The sequence below is a fragment of the Patiria miniata genome, unplaced genomic scaffold (genome assembly GCF_015706575.1).
Source record: "Patiria miniata isolate m_02_andy unplaced genomic scaffold, ASM1570657v1 HiC_scaffold_1, whole genome shotgun sequence".
In the NCBI taxonomy this organism is placed as follows: domain Eukaryota; kingdom Metazoa; phylum Echinodermata; class Asteroidea; order Valvatida; family Asterinidae; genus Patiria; species Patiria miniata.
In genome coordinates, this window is record NW_024037047.1 from 12,518,218 (window position 1) to 12,535,631 (window position 17,414).

At 41.2% G+C, this 17,414-nt stretch overlaps 1 long non-coding RNA gene across 1 annotated transcript; it reads left to right on the forward strand.

The window, feature by feature from the left end:
* The first annotated feature begins 13,059 nt into the window (after positions 1-13,059).
* Positions 13,060-15,778, forward strand: LOC119734590. Its single transcript, XR_005272126.1, has 4 exons — positions 13,060-13,125; positions 13,751-13,821; positions 14,272-14,467; positions 15,722-15,778. It is a non-coding gene; the product is annotated as an uncharacterized LOC119734590 (long non-coding RNA).
* The last annotated feature ends 1,636 nt before the right edge of the window (positions 15,779-17,414 follow it).

The following is a 17,414-nucleotide window of genomic DNA, read 5'->3' on the forward strand; positions in this document are numbered from 1 at the left end:
CGACCGGGACATTTTTACGGCTGGAATTCGGTCTTAATTTACCAAATTCTAGATACGGAACTGAATTTCCGTCTCTCTTCCCATGGGGATTAAACGGATCCACAAAGGCTATGATCTGCTGTTCTCAGATATCTGATGCGAGGAAAGTTAAAACCGGTCTCTCAAGCACACGATCGCTCTCCAAAACTCTGTCTTTTCTCGAACAAGTCAAAATGTCTTCTGCCTCTTTCTATCTCTCTCTCTCTCACAACAAAACAAACTCCAACATACCACACACAAAAGGCCCTAAACGGCGTATCCGAAAAGTACAAAACGATCTATTCTTACTGACTGACGTGATTTGTTCAACAATTAGGGTGGGTGTTCTCTGACAATTACCATGGCCTTATACAAATGCTGTTGCGTAAGATAGAAGGGCTTTTTTAACACTCCACGAACGCCTTAGCTCTAAGTGAATGAGTAAAGTCTACGCGGGACTGACTGACACGTTATTGATTCAAACTTTCGGACGATTTCATTTATGGCGGGGTGCACAGGTATATACAAAATAAAACAATAATGAGCGGAACGCAGTAAACACATGATCGGCGAAAATAATTATATACTTGTCGGTTGCACTGTAACAGCGAGGTCTCGTTACAATATAAAGAGATAGTGATAAAAAAAATTCATTAAAGTAGACCGGAATGCCAAAGTGCTGTCAAACCAAAGTAATGTAAAACAAAGGCTTTGTATGATATTCTAGTATCTTCTTGAAAAAGTGTTTTCAGGAAATACTGAAGTTCTTACGATATGCTTGTTTTATTAAGTGGTTCTTAGAAAAAATAGAAATTGAAAGTTTTAAATAGAATACACTGATGTACCACTCAGATTTGTTTGCTTTCATTTTAGAAGAGATTATTCATCATGCCAGTCTACAAGTAAAGCACATGTACAGAGCGGGCTTTGGCACAGGGCTCCATGTACATCGCTCCACTAAGGTGACATCATGGTGGGAGTTATTTGGTACAAAGGGAATTCACTGGATGATCCTTCAAGACAACAACTTATCAGTCACTCCAATGGTGTAGACTCGCCCTTGAGCGACAGATATGCAATGTCATCAGGTTTCAGCCTCGTGATTAAAGGTTTCAGCGATTTTGATGAAGGGAAGTACCTTTGTTGCGTCATAACACATACTCTCAATAGACAAGTAGAAATCTTCCTGGAAGTTCTTGGTAAGTCAACAAAATACTCCAACCTGACTCCAACCCTCAAGCAGATAAATTGATTTGCTACAAAACACAAATAAATGACCAGTGTTGGAGGTCTTGAGGCCGGCCTCGAGGCCGATTTTCATGGCCTCGGCCTTGGCCCTCGGAAAGTTTTTACAGTATCAAACCTTCGAGATTCTGCCGCAGTGGGTTCCGTGAAACGAACGCATATACAATATACGCACGATCGAATGAACACACTGGTAATGGTTGCCTTGAACGTACGTACGCAGCATCTTCGCCTAGCCTGCGCTTCAGCTTTCCACGTGCGTGCAAGCGTTATTACTGTTACCACGTGCCAGACTACATAAGTCTGGCACCGATCCCATCCGCGTGCAATAACATGCGGTAGTAGACTAGTCTGGTTGCAGTGTTGTGTTTCGTCTCTGTTCCCCGACCTTTAAAAATGATTTGCGGCAAGGTACGGCAAGCTTAATCATTTCTTTGTATAGACCTTTCTGCGCTTGGTTGGCCAAATGCATTTTTGCCAACCACGGCCTGCAAAACTATGGAAGGTCCAACACTGCAAAAATGAAGAAGAGTTATTACAGATCACCAAAATATTATTTGATACTTGAAAATACAACATTTTCAACAAAGCTACAAAGTAATTCCCACATATGCCTTTTTACTATGTGTTGATGGCGTTATGGGGACTTTTTTGGAAAAATATGTTGCCAACCACGGCTTCAGTTTATGAGCTTACGGCAGCCCATACAAAATGGCGCCAATGTTTACAAACAAAAGAAAGGCCTTTAGGCCACTGTTTTAATAAAAGTCTGAACTTTCTGGGTACGATCGAGTTTAGGCCAAAAAAAAGTCTCCGGTTTCTGGTATGCGCGCGCGTCGCCGTAGCCATGCGCGTCGGCAAAATGAAAAAGGTTTTTTTTTTCAATGAAAAATGATGTCTCAAAACCGCCAAACTCGCTGGTTTGACTGGAATCCTGCTGCTGCACAATTTTAACGTGTTTTTAGATGGGATTATGATCTCTGGACTCCATATATTTGCACTAAGTTTAGTCGGGCACCATTTCCAGTCATCAGCCGACATTTGAAGCAAAAAAGTCGGGTAAAAAAAAGAAGGAAAAAAAGCCGCGTCGCCGCACCACTTTTTGGACAAGCTCCTTACCAGAACCGGGAGACTTTTTTTGTTGGCCTTACTAGTCCGTAACTTTTTTTTTCATAAAGATATGATAAAAACAGTTTCGATTTATCAAGTATATTTTATTTTTACACGGTAGTTTAAATGAAAGTTCCGGCACACACGGTAATGTTTGGCGCAATTGGTCGATATGGAAAACGCGATTTCAGAATTCGTTTTTCCATCCAAATGAACGCAAAGTTCTGAATGAATGTTTTAATAATAGGAGTCAGTATTCCTCGTGGCACCAGGATACTTTTTTGTATTTTTAGAGTCATGTTGATAATATTACATGTATAAGCACGGTTTGAAATTGACTAATTTTGTGTGGTTACAGATATACAGCCAAAACCACTGGACTCCCTACCTCTTGCCATGATCTTAAAATTCTTCGAAGCCATTGGATCCAAATCGGATGACCCGAGAATTCGTGGTCATTTTGATGAACTGAGTGATATCATGCACGTATGTTCCGTGTTGCCGTGTTGTGTGTTGCCGTGTTGTGTGGCCATTGCCAGACTTTGTCTGGCACCGCGGTATTAACAGTGATAATGCGTCGACACTTATTCCGTTGGGTGGAGATGGATCGGAACTATACTTTGCCCGTGCCTAACGGCGAGCCGTCTGGCATTGTCTGGTCGCATCGCGGTGTTTGCTCGGCGCGCGCCTGGACAGTGCGAAGGTCGAGGGGGGGGGGGGGGGGGGTGCGTAACTTTTTGGTTATGAGTGGTAAAAACCTGATTCAAAAATCAAGTTATTGTTTATTTAATGGGGATTCCTATGATATTAAACATTTTGATAGGTTTGAAAAATAACATTTATAAAACATGCTAAAAGTAAATAATGTAAATCTTACAGACTAGAAACTCCAAATTTGGCCATTTAAATTGTTGTATTGTTGCGTTCCCTAATAGCAGTTCATGAAACATTTATTAGAGTCAACAATAATTCAATAAGTTGGAGGGAAACAGAGCTTTGGGGTGACAGTCACACATGTCAATACACTGATTTTTTCATCTCTTCACTTTACATAACTTTGTTAGATTTCATTAACCTATAGGGTTTCTCCTTTTGGTAGTTTTTTGTGGCGTTATAGAGATAACAGGTTGGTGTCAACAAAGTCTATACACGTACTATGTACTATGGCAAAACCATGTCAACCAATACGAACTGAGTGAGCATCGGCACGGTACGGGTTATCGACGGTCAGACCGAAGCGGGAGCGGTCCGCTACGGTGACCGGGGAGGCAACGGCAACTGGACGGGGCCAGCAAGTGTACCAGGCCGCACTACAGTTCGAACCAAAGTGTGCATGTGGCGTATCGGGTCAATCGAGGCACTATGTACCAAGGACAGTGTTTATGACAAGACCGGGCTAGCATAGCTGAACTACGGGGGGAATGGCTACGGGGAGCCGGCTGGCCACAGCGGGAGCGGTCCGCTGTGGTAACGGGGATGAACTAGCTCTGGATGGGCTAGAACACCAGACAACCGCAAATGTTCAAGCTAAGACTAGCAGTCCAATGGCCATTCGAAACCGCACAGCACCATTGGGACTAGTATATTACTATTTCACCAGCTTCTACACACTCCTCGAGGTATCTAGGAGAAGGATGCTTCATAATAACACTAGTACTAGTAATTGCACTATTAATTCACCGCGCCTCAACCACCGAGGGAGGCCGATGATTCGCAGTGACAAGAGTCGCACAACAATCGGTCTGTCAGAGTCGAGTTCGCCGCACATCATACTACGGTCTGTCAGAGTCGAGTTCGCCGCACATCATACTAGTTACCGCACAACATATAAGTTTGCCGCACAACTTTGGGTTTAGGGTTCGTTCGCACTACTTTGGTTTCGTGGTTCGCCGCACTACCGAAAGTGAGGAAATTTTAACGTGTTTTTAGATTTGATTATGGTCGAGAATAATTTTATGTGGCCTCTCTGGACTCCCATTATTTGCACTTAATTTAGGCGGGCACCATTTGCAGTCATCAGCCGACATTGAAGCAAAAAAATCAGGTAAAAAAAAAGCCGCGTCGCCGCACCACTTTTTGGGCAAGATCCATACCAGAAACCGGAGACTTTTTTTGGGCCTAAGTACGGGACTGGAAAACCGGACCGTGAACTCCGGTTAGTGTTCATGGGTAACACACGGGGTAGAGAAATGCTCCGTGCCGCTGAGCAGTCTCTCGGAGAACACCAAAGCACGCATGCTATGGGGAAAGGAACTTAGCTCGCTGGGGCGAAGGGAGGTGTAGTCAGTCGCGCACATGTACATTGCTGTTATGAATAATGCATGCAGTAGCGCGCATGGCATTGCATCATGCGCTGGTAAGAGACCCTGGGAATAAAAGTGCAAGTTGGCAATTTACGATAATTAGGTAAAATAAGGGAACAGCAAAAGACAAGAATAAGATTGTGTACTTCATGGACAGGGGGAAACCAGAGGGCGCTAGATTTCCATAATCAAGCATTCTGGATTCGTAAAACAGTATCTCCCATGAGGCTGATTCAAACGCCATTGATTTTGTTGTGTAATTCGCTTTTCAGTGATACAATACTTGAGATTTCTTTCTTTATAAAATAACATTGCAAGCTAGAAATTTGTAAGCCAGGCACTCCAAAACTCAGTGAATTCAACTAAAAAGATGTTAAAGCTCCCACATAGTCTTAGCCTTGTTTAAGTGATTTATATTTTATAACGTGTTTTAATAGCTGGCCTCGGCCTCGGACTTGGCCTCGGAGGTGGTGGCTTCGGCCGTGGCCTCGGCCTCGTGGTTGTGGTCCGTTGGTTTACAATGAAAACTTGACTGGCCTGTTAAAAACCAAGTTATATATGAATTGCAATCAGAAATGTGACTGAAGTAAATTGAAAATCTACTTTGCATCACACACACACGGTTAAAAAAAATACAAAAGGTGTTTTTTTCGTAGCAGTTTGAAGGTTTAATGTATGTCAATGAACATTTGCAAACAGGTCTGAAGGACTATTGGAGGACATTTTTTGATATTTTAAATCCAGGTCGATGACAGAAACATATTTAAAGAAACTTGAGAAATAGGCGAATTATTATTACAATAGTTATGCGAATGATTTTTACTGTTTTACAGTTTTTATTTGACTGATTTTACTGAGTTTTATATTCCACGACTAACCGCTTGTACAAGTAAATACAGAACGCAGGCATCCTAAACAACGCCAGTGCTTTTATCTTTCAATTTCCATCCGACGATGCATTTTGAACTCAATACGATGCAAACTATAATGAGTGGTCTATTTGAACAGCCAAATTGCGATAATGTTGCTTGGAAACCTATGTTTACATCAGCCAAAGTTCAACTTCAACAGTTTGTAAACACGTAAGGTATTCTGTACTTCACATACTGTCTTGTGATTGATGTGCAAATAAGAACAATACAACCTAGAGTAATTGAACACAACGCATTTGGCATTCACAGAGATTCTTAATTCTCTGCCTTCGCGACGCTTACGGGTCGCTTGCACGTGACCTGTGAAGTTTTGGTACCGTGACCAATAAAACACAGTGACGTCATTAAATTGGGCCATGAGGAAGGGCGCCCCTACAGTTGGGTAGGTAAACGCGCTTGAGGCTACACACAATCTACACGTAGATTACACAACATCGGGTGAAAAATGCGAGCCGGATTTTCATTGATGAAGGAGAAAAGTAACTAAAGAAATGAACGAAATAAAGAAATGAAGAAACTAATAATGGAATAAATAAAGGAATGAATAAACGAATAAAAAGTGGATAAATACCTGTCGGCCAAAATATTATCATTATGTGATTTAGCAATGCTTAGTAGAGAATAAAATTACATGTAGTTATGGGGGGATTAGGTGGGGATAATGACCGGAAAATGCAACCAAAAAGAACTCAAGTGGCGAGTTTTTCGAAGGTTTACAACTTGTGTGCAGTTGTTTAAAAGTGGAAACCAAATTCAAGTTGCTTGAATTTTATTTATATCATTCTTTATGAATATAATCTGTTTCCAAGTAAAACCCATTGCTTATAACATGAATAGAATGCTTTTGTGACCCCCTTCAAATGTTGTGAGCGTAAATATAATAATAATTATTATAAAACCAGTTCTGAGACGATTGCGTTGGACCAAGGCCTCACGAGAAAGATCCCAGACTGTAAGTCTGAAGGATGGAGTTTGGACGAAGTCACAGAGTCTTGTTGAGGATGTTGACCAGGCTTCCTTTCACCAGCCCATGATGATGGGGAAAGAGGATGAGTGGTGATGATGCAGAGTGCTTCTGAGGCAAAGTGATTGCGGTTCAGTCTGCTGCTAATTTGCAGATCAGGGATCTAGGACACTAGGCTGTCTGGATTAAGACCTTTCTGAGCATGTTTTGCAAACATAAAGTCGCGGCAAATGTTTCGTGGTGCAATACTAGAGAGGATGGGAAGTTTGTCTGCTGGCGTAGGTTTTATGTTATACAAACATTGATATTCCTCCCATTTCACAATTTAAAGCCACTCAATATTTGTTTTACATAACTAACACACAGATAACACACAGATGAGGAATAAATTCAAATCACACACAAATAAAGGTTCGGAACAAATTGTATCTTTGAACAAATTTAATGTTTTCAATATTCCACAAATTAGGCCTACAACATATCAATGATGCTTTTTGAAAATCAACAGTTACAGTCTGTATAGGTTTTAATTGTTATAAATGCGTAGTGTCATTATTAAAGTAATCTCTCCTTCAACTTAATGTAATTTGTGAAAGTCAATGTCCCCTTTGTGTTTGGCATTGTAGAAGTTAGCAACACAACCATGAAAATTAAAGTTTTGGCTTGTAGTGGATTTCACATCATTGGTGATGTTAAGAGAATTAGCTGAACCGGTAGCTGAAAGTTCCTGAAGAATTTCTTCCCCTTGTTATAAAGTCAAAAGTAGGTTAATGTTCTCCAGTGTTGTGGATCTGTTTTGTTGCTGATGGGTGGATTGATCGTAGTTATCATCCAGTTCTGAATAGAGCTGGTCCTGCTGGTTCAAAGTCAATTGGGATGCCAATGCTGCACTCAACTGCTTCTTTTAGTTGTCGCCTGTGTTACTGTAGTGTTTAATTGACTGTTCGCTGTGACAGACATGATATCAAGACTAGCAAAGCCTGCACTGTCTAAACAGTTACGCAAGTTGCTCTCAGGCAGTGATTGGTGTAAACGTTACTACATCCAGCTTTGGTAGAGATGATGTTCATTTTGGAATCTAGAGTGTTAGTTTCTACTGGGCCATTGCAGTACCACGGGCCATCATCTGGTGGTGCAGTTTCCTTGGGTCTTTGCCAGAACGTATCAGGGGCCTTTGGGTTCAGCTTGGATAAGTACAGTTGCAATGATCTTACAGGGCGTTTGTTATTGTCAGGAATTTCATACATGAAACCGCTGGATGATTCATCGTCATTTTCGCGATTGTTCTTGGTCATTTGATCACGCCTGGTGACATACTGAATATCATATTTTCATCTTGGGAAATTATGAAAACACTTGGCTTCATATCCCGCAGATTTTTACATCCACGGTTACAGAAGTAAACCTTTCTTCCTCCATTCTTCCGTCAGAAAGAACATTTCTTTTCTATTTTTTACCTCATGTGAACTGCGACGCTGTATTGGACAAAAAGGAAAATGACAACAATTTTAGGTTTGTTTTGGTGAACATTGGGATCGGTCGTGAGCGAACCCTGCTGAGGAACGCAAAAGAACGGGGGTTGGAAAATCTATAGTGGTTGGGCTACAAGGAATGCTGTATTGCTGTGAAAACAAATAATCACATCACGGCGCCAAGTGGCCGGTGTCATAAAATTATATGCACGGTTATGACAATCAAAGTAAGGGTGTCAAACGACCATGTCCAGCATTGAACAACTACAAACTAACCAACAATTCTGGTTTGGTTCAACATTTTTTAAACACTAAACTGGATGTGTACGCCGGTATCAAATAACCGGGAATAAGAGACTGTATCAAACTCCAGTCAAATTTGATCTATAAGCACTTTTGGCAGTAGCCAAGGTCAGAGCAACAAACATTCTTGTTGTTCTTTCTGCCACGGACCGTATGGTCAATTCTCAAGGCCAGTGACAAAAAATTGGGCGTTTCATTGAAAACTGAGTTGCGATCGAGCAACGGTGGAGAGAAAGAAATGTTTAAGAGCCGCCAGTCGTGAACGAAACTGTTCAAATGGACGCCATCATAACAAAAGGAAGGCCGGAAATATGCCGAGGTCCATTTTGGGACGATAAGGGTGCCGTAAGCTCTACATTTTGCAAGATACCTTAAGACGGCTACTATGAGGGAAACTGGTGGGCAAATGTAATTATTTTGATTGCACCAATTGTGACAGAAAGCGTCTACGCCAGAGGTCCCCTTGCACCAGAATCTAGAATTAAACTTCTGGACCTTAGAATTACAAGGGGAAGCAAATCGGTCAATTGAATGGGGCCCCATAACTCGTCGACAAACGTGAAAGTTGTCTGGTCAATGGACCAATCGTCGTAATCGGTAACCCTACTGATGCTGTCTGCGATAGTATTGATATTTCGAGGAACCCACTCCGCCATTATGATAATATTGTGTTTCAAACACAGGTTGAATATGGATATGGCTAATGATTGCAGGTCGGACTTTGTGCTTCCGTGTGCCATGATGCGGGGAACGTTGATGTTGCCCGTGAACCACCTGATTTTTTCGTGTGCGCAATGCTCACTCGACTCGGACAGTATTTTGAAGACGGCTGCTAACTCTCGCCATGTTGAACTGCGTATTTTCTCAGACTACGACCACGTTCCGTTAAAAATCATTTGGGGAGCGTCTTGCACGTATCCACCCCAGCCAGTATCGCTTGCGTCCGAATAAACTACGCGAGACGGCGTGTGCTGGTGTTTTATAGAAAAACCGTTGTACGCATCTAAGTTTGATTGCCAGAAATTCAACTCCGTGACTGTGCGATCCGATAAGAGCATGCAGTCAGACCACGAGGACCTGGATTCGGTAGTTTGATATGTGGCGCGTGTCATGAGGCGCGTTACTGGTCCTAGCGCTACTGACATGGATATTATTTGACCGGTGATGCTAGCGAGAGATTTTGCATGGGTTGGGATGGAGAGGGCGTGATCTGACAGGACTTTGTCGATTGATACTTTGAGTTTCGTAATTTTAGTGGGGGGGCACGGTGAATGTCAAAGTGCGCGAATCTATGATCATGCCGAGGAACTTGATGCTAGTCTGAGGATGCCACATGCACTTCGTTTTACTTGGGACGAATCCACTCTTTACTAGAGTCTGTTTAACGGTGAGAGAGTTGTGCAGTGCGGTATGAAAATCTGGGGATACTATGATGCCGTCATCGATGTAGGCAAACGAAGTGATTCCTTGTGCGCGCCAATGATAGACGAGCGGCCTGGTGATCTTAGTAAATATGTAACACGCACTGGAGAGACCGAATGGTAAGACGCGAAACACGTAGAATTTAGTGGTGGAGTTCTTAGATCTCCAAGAAAAACCGAGGTATTTCTGGTGGGGACCGAAAACGTCAACATGATGGTAGCCGGACTCGAGATCGAAACTGAAATAGTACTGGTTGTGATCTAGAATTTGAAATATGTGGGGTAGATCTTCATATTTGAACTTGGTCTTGTAAACAAATTGATTGGGATGTCGAAGATCTAGAACTAATCTTAGCTTCTTCCCTACGGCAACTGTGAGAGGGTTACAGCAGTAAGGCGGACTATCGACCTCGTATATGCACCGTTTTCTCAACAGCTCAGAAATGGCTCGTTCGACAAACTCGGGGTGGTCTAGGCTAGATGCATTGTTTTTTTGCTATGAATGGAGGCGGAGTGGTTAGGAACGGGATTTTATAACCTGAATCCAAAACATCTATAACAAAATTACTGGCCTTCAAAACACTTCTCCAAAAGGAAATGCATTGTTTTAATTTACCTTGAACTCCTTCTGGTGTTTTGCCATCGAGTTGATGTTCCCAAACTCTACTGCTTGTCGGATGTTCTGGATGGTTGCAGTCTTGGTTGTTGGAGTGCTCGAAGGGATGGACATGTTGTGCGCACATGTCCTTGGATGCCACATTGGAAGCAGATACGGTTGTCGTGATAGGCTCTGGTAGGGACGAAAATACTGCGGACGAAAAGGAGTAGCAGTACGCATATTGGCCGCCATCATCTTGGTTTGGTATGGTCTGCTGCTACTGCTGGCTCGCTTCTTGGGGCCGGTTTCTTAGCAGCGGCTGTCTTCTCGGCTTTTTTGATTCTCTTTTCATCGCTGGAGTCCTCGGCAAGGGTATCAGCCACGTACTCCTTGACAACGCCCCAGCCGAGCTCCGATCTGTCGGCGAGTCAAATTAGTTTCTGACGCTCTTTGGTGGCTTTGATTGCTTCTTTCAGATTGCTTTTTGCTTCGTCTAGGTCAAGCGTTTCGATGTTCTGTAGAGAGGTTTCGATTAAGGTCAGCATTTTCTCGCAATGAGAAAATTGCTGCTGATTACCATCCCTCTTGAAGGCAGGTGTGTCGGTGAGTTTCTGCTTCTTGCAAGCAGATTGGACTTTTGAGTCTATAGAGTTTGTCAGAGCCTGGATGGCTTGCAAGATTTCTTGATTGCCGCCAACGGGCTGAGGCTGTATATCGCTCTGTGACATGACGCATAAGCAGGAGCTGTATTGGCAGTCACTAAATCTGGTGTAGCAGGGTGTGTCGCTTGACCGGGAATGAACGCTTAGAACTAAAACAGCTCTATATAAAGGAGATTAGGTGAACATTCTTGATTGCATAACCTGAAGTAAGCGCTGCAACGAGCCAATTAGCATATCGTACAAAAAACGAAACGAAATTCCACATAACGTCAACGAATACCTTATTCTGCAGTCCCCTGGGAGTATACTCATGTCCAACTCATTTGATGCTTGCATTTTCTCCATATCAGCAACAGAAATTGGGCTTTTGCGTCTCACGAATCCTTTAACTTCACGTTTCAATTTCACGAGCATGGCTTTGAATACCCTTTCCTAGGTAGCACGCTGACGTCGGCCCGACGTCGTGTTTAGTCGGAAATCAGTCGGCAAAGTCGGAAAATGGTCGCGGTCGGCCAAAGGCAGTCGCAATGAGGTCGTACCAAGGTCCCTGAAACGGACGTTGGGCTCTAACTGTCTTGCCGACGTTGGTGGGAATGCAGGTCATCGACATGCCCCAACAAAACGGCCAGCCGACGTAGTCTATCGTTCTTCTGGCCGACGTCATATTATTCAGATTCTCACCGACGTCGGCGGGATGATTTATAGCCGACGCGTCCAATCAGTTACGTCAGACCGTAGTCCCGGCACAGTCCTATAGCCAACGTCGAGTTGTTACCGTTTTGCCGACGTTGGTGGGAAACTGGCTAACCGTTAGGACTTATAGAAGCCGTTCCGCCGACGTCGGCTATCGTTTTTTAGGCCGACGTCATATTAGATTCCCGCCTAATGATTTACAGCCGACACGTCCAATCAATTTTGTCGAACCGTAGTCCTAGCACGGTCCTCCCTACTGTAAACGGCCTATTAAAATTAATTGATTTTTGAATTGGAATGAGTTGGAATGAATTGGCTCCAACAAATGGTACTCAATTGGTGTCAACTGGTATGTTTTTCCTCCCGTTTATTTTTCCCCATCAATTGAAAATTTCACTTGGGACGCAATTGGTTTCAGTTGGCATGTTTTTTCTCCCGTCTATTTTCTCCAATCAATTGGAAATTTAATTGGACTCAATTGGTTTCAATTTGTATGTTTTTCCTCCCGTCCATTTCACCCATCAATTGGAAATTTCATTTGGGATTCAAATTGGTTTCAATTGGTATATTTTTCCCAACACTGTATGAACAAGTTATTCATATGGGCTCACAAATTAGTCCAAAATCCGTTAGTCACATATTTATTAGTCAAAAATTAGTCTAATTTTTGTCAAAAGATATTGAAATTGTTCCGTTTCCCAAGTAAATGTCTTTGATAAAAACATGTACAATAACGTGTATTTCTGTGTTATTTCAAAAGTATTTTCAACCATTGATCAATAGTTTACGAAATCCTGCTAGTGTTAGTGCCACCACTTTTATTTTTTCCAGAGCAGTCTCTAGAGCCAGTTTTTTTTCAGAGCATTAATGTTTCTTTCCAGACAAGTTATATTTTCCCAGAGCAGTTATTTTTTTCCAGAGCAATTTTTTTCCCCAGAGCAGTGTTTTTTCCCAGAGTTTGTTTTCCAAAGCTGGAGAGCATCTTTTTCCCAGGGCAGTGATTTTTTTGGGCAGGGCAATTTTTTTTTTCCCAGAGCAGTTATTAATTATTTTTCGAGAGCATTTTTTTCGAGTTTTTATTTAAATAGTTCATATTTTTATTTGAATTTCTTTTGGGAAAATTTTTCGAACTTGAATGACTAGAGATCAGTGATCGCCATATCGGAATCCGTCTAGTCAGAAATTCTTGCGATACTGTCACGCATGCGCATTGTGACAATGTGCGGCGCGAGGATAGTCTGATCCCAGACCTGGCAATTATTCCCGATGCCCACGCGTCATAGCGCCATGGGAACCAGACCAGTGCGCGGACAATTTCAAAACTCGTTGTGCCGCCATCTTGTTTGTTGGTGTACCGATGTTTTCGTCATGTTCTTGGAACAAGAATCAGCTTTTTCAACCTACGTAAGTCTTTATCTTTTGTCCATTTCCAAACAAAACAGGACTGTTCATGCAGCGAAAACACTTAAGTCCTCGATGTTATTCTGTACCGTCGAAATGTGTAAAATATGGTCGTGCAAAGGTCACGTTTCTTTGCAGGTTTCGTCAGCCAGTGGCGGCTGCGGTTTAACATGTTATTTACGCAGTCACGAAGCCCAGGTCATGCCGGTTTCACTCCGTTGCGTGTACACAACGGAGTCCAACCTGGGCTAGCAGTCAGTGAGTCACAACGGAGTCCAACCTGGGCTAGCAGTCAGTGAGTCACAACGGAGTCCAACCTGGGCTAGCAGTCAGTGAGTCACAACGGAGGCCAACCTGGGCTAGCAGTCATGGTAGTCTGCCTACGTACGTTTGATTTATTTGCCTCGGCGGCTACAGTCCTGTCAGTTGTCCTGATTTGAAAAAACAAACAAATGTATTTCCTGTCTTGCAAATCACGAGTTAGGGCCTATTCTTCATTTAATTTGGGCATTAAATGATTGGGGCGACTTGGTTTTGTCCATTACTAACATGACTAACATAAGTAACAATCGAAACTTTGCGGATTTAAGAGGGCTTTCGAAAAAAAGATCAAAATCTTCATTTTCAGGTGAGACTCGAAGATGTCGAACTCAACCACCGAGCCTAAACAGATCTGCGAAGAAAACGATGACGCCGAATGTATGTAGATAAATAATAGTGTATATAATGATTACCTTTGAAACGCTGAACATGAGATGCCTACCGTAAAAAATGCTTTTACATGCTTATATATGCATTTATATGTCAATTGAATCGTAATTCGGGTATATAAAGGGTCACTTACAACAATATTCCTTTATTTTCAATATTTAATTATAAATAGCTATATAATTATTATATACAGTGACGTAAATTTAGGATTTTGTTGGAAAATGGAAAGGTGTAAATTCTATAACTAAATGAACTCCTGTGACATATTTGCATTTTATAAAATTTAATCAAAATAGGTAATCCGTTGAGTTAAAAAAAAATTCCAGAAATATCCATGTGTTAGTAGCAGCCCATAGCCGTAGCTCCGATTTCGATGTTGCATCCTTACTTTTCTCATGCTGCTCTGAATCAATTTACTCACATTCTTTTTATTACCAGAAGAAAGAATCTAAGCCTTCCATTTTAAAGTTCAAGAGACAATCCTGCGCTGATTTGTCTCCATTGGAATGGCTCTTTCTTGTCCTGTCTATCTTCGCTTTTGGATGTGCAGCGGCTCTTACAATGCTTATGTTTGCAGAAGAAAAACCGGATTCGCCAAATTTTGTATTGGCAATCGTTTTGGGTATCATAGCAGGTTAGTGAGACTTCAATTTCTATAAATTTAGACAGATGCCATTTTTTAAAGTGTGTTTATGCCATTTACTTGAAAGGCTTTTGGCTGCGTCACCCTTTACATAAATTGCATTTACCATCAGAAGATATCAGAAACCGTTCAATTTTGGTTTATTCTTTCTAAAGGACATCTATTAAAAGATAGGCTTCTGATTTGGACATTTGCATAGAATGGGATTATTGAGCTGGGTGTCGGTATTTATCACAATTTGTAATCAAAGTTTGTCCGTGCTTTACAGATGCTAAATTTTAAGTGTGACCTTGTCTCATTTGCATCATGTCAACCGACAGCGCAGAGTATGCAATCGTTCCTGGCCCATGCAAAACCAGAAGCCACAATACCAGTAACACTGTCCTTTAAAGATAATTATTGAAATGAATTATATATGTTCCATAATTGCCAACAAATCATACAGACGACCATAAGCAATGAGAAAGTTTAGACAAATTCCGGGTTGTTTAAAGTGTATTTTATGCCATTTACTCTGAAGAATGTTGGATGCGTCTCCTTTTACCGGAATTGCATTTACCATCAGAAGATATCTGAACTGTTTAAATTTGGTTTATTCCTACTAAAGGGCATCTATTAAAAAAGAAGCTTCAGATTTGGCCATCTGCATAGAATGGGATTATTGAGCTGGGTGTCGGTATTTATCACAATTTGTAATCAAAGTTTGTCAACGCTTTACAGATGCTAAATTTTAAGTGTGACCTTGTCTTATACGCATCATGTCAACCGACAGCACAGAGTTTGCAACCGTACCTGGCCCGTACAAAACCAGAATCAGCAACACCAGCAACATTCCAATTTTAATTTATATATTGTTTTGAAATTAATCATTGAAATGAATAATATCCCCCCCCCCAATCGCTAAGAACTCATGGAATCCAAAGACGATGATAAGCAATAAATAATATTAACTGAAGATAAGCATTTTAAACCTACATTCATGACATTGAAGGAACCAAGTGCATTTTTTTTCAGGTACATATTTAAGGAAAAGGTGACATCTTGAGCGATTTCCCAAAAATATAATTTACATGAACATTCAACTTAGCATTTGTAACTTTAAAAACGTGTTTTTTTTTTACTTATATTATTGATACAATGATCACGAACAAAAGCATCCACGGGTAAAAATACAATCAATTCAGCGTTCAAAAAAGTTGCAAGTGAGTGATGTGACATCCCTTAAGGTCTTTCCTTTTTTTGCAGAAGAAAAACCGGATTCACCAAATTTTGTATTGGCAATCGTTTTGGGTATCATAGCAGGTTAGTGAGACTTCAATTTCTACAAATTTAGACAAATGCAATTTTTTTTTAAGTGTGTTTATGCCATTTACTTGAAAGGCTTTTGGCTGCGTCACCTTTTACATGAATTGCATTTACCATCAGAAGATATCTGAACCGTTCAATTTTGGTTTATTCTTTCTAAAGGACATCTATTAAAAGATAAGCTTCAGATTTGGACATCTGCATAGAATGGGATTATTGAGCTGGGTGTCGGTATTTATCACAATTTGTAATCAAAGTTTGTCCATGCTTTACAGATGCTAAATTTTAATTGTGACCTTGTCTCATTTGCATCATGTCAACCGACAGCGCAGAGTATACAATCGTTCCTGGCCCGTACAAAACCAGAAGCCACAATACCAGCAACACTGTCTTTTAAAGTCAATCATTGAAATAGATTATATATTTTCCCTAATTGCCAACAACTCAAATACAATGCACAGACGACCATAAGCAATGAATAATAATAATATTGAAGTTAATCTTTTTTCCCCAGATAAATCACATAAGGAAAAGGGCAATTTCAAGTGATTTTGCATTTGGATTATTTACATAAACATGTAATTCATATTTTATATAAATTAAATCCTTTTTTTAAATTAAATTACTTTTTAAATAATTATTTTGTTGTAAAATAATTTCGAACAAAAACATCTACTGACAACAATCAATTTGGCATTCTAAAAAAAACCCGATCAATTTCAAACACTGTGAACTATATTTCGTCCCTTGTTTGTAGTGTTCCTTCTGGTGTATTCTGTGCACGGTGTGTTTTGGAGGATGCCTTACAGCCTTCTACTACATTGTTTGTGTTACGTGGTTCTGGTTGCCTATTGCATAGTGTATTACACAGTGCCGGATGATAGGGAATCGATACTGAAAGGAGAACAGATGCCGAATGGAGATCAAAAGTCTAAGATCGTAAGTAAAATTTGTCCATATAGAGATAAGGTGTTTTCTATATCTTCTCATTCATATTTAATAGTCATTTTTTTTTGTCAGTAGTCAGTTTCTATGTGGTTTATTAAAATAATTTTGTTCTTAGTAAATCCCTTTTAGCTGTTTCGCAGGTTTTGCAGCATTGCCAATGTAAACTATCAAAACAATGTTCACTATTTAAAAACGGGTCATTAGAATCTGCACCCGTTCACGCCCATGGAATCATACAGCACCCCTCTTCGTTCCACTGCACACATTAATTATCTTTCAGATATTAACAAACTTCACACATGGATTTTCTTGTATAAGCATGTTAACTACCTGGGATGTTGTTAAACTCACCCAGGCACAAGAACCCCCTCACCGGCAAAGAGAGTACAGTTGGGGGTGACCGACCGACGCCATCTTGCCTGACTGCAATTAATTTGCCGCGAAGCGCGGCCACTGCGTGAACTTAGTACAAATCCCCTGGTGTACGTGCGTCACACACAAGGAACGGTGCACGTCAACCAGCGATATGTCCCGCCCATGGGACGTCGTTGCTAGGTAAAAGGGCACCCCTTTTCGTCAACACGTTCGGTGTGCGGAATGTTCGAAAAGTGCAAGATACATGTCAACAACCCGGAACGAAAAACAGCCATCGTCGCTCGCGTGCTCGCCCAGAAAGGTGTCGATT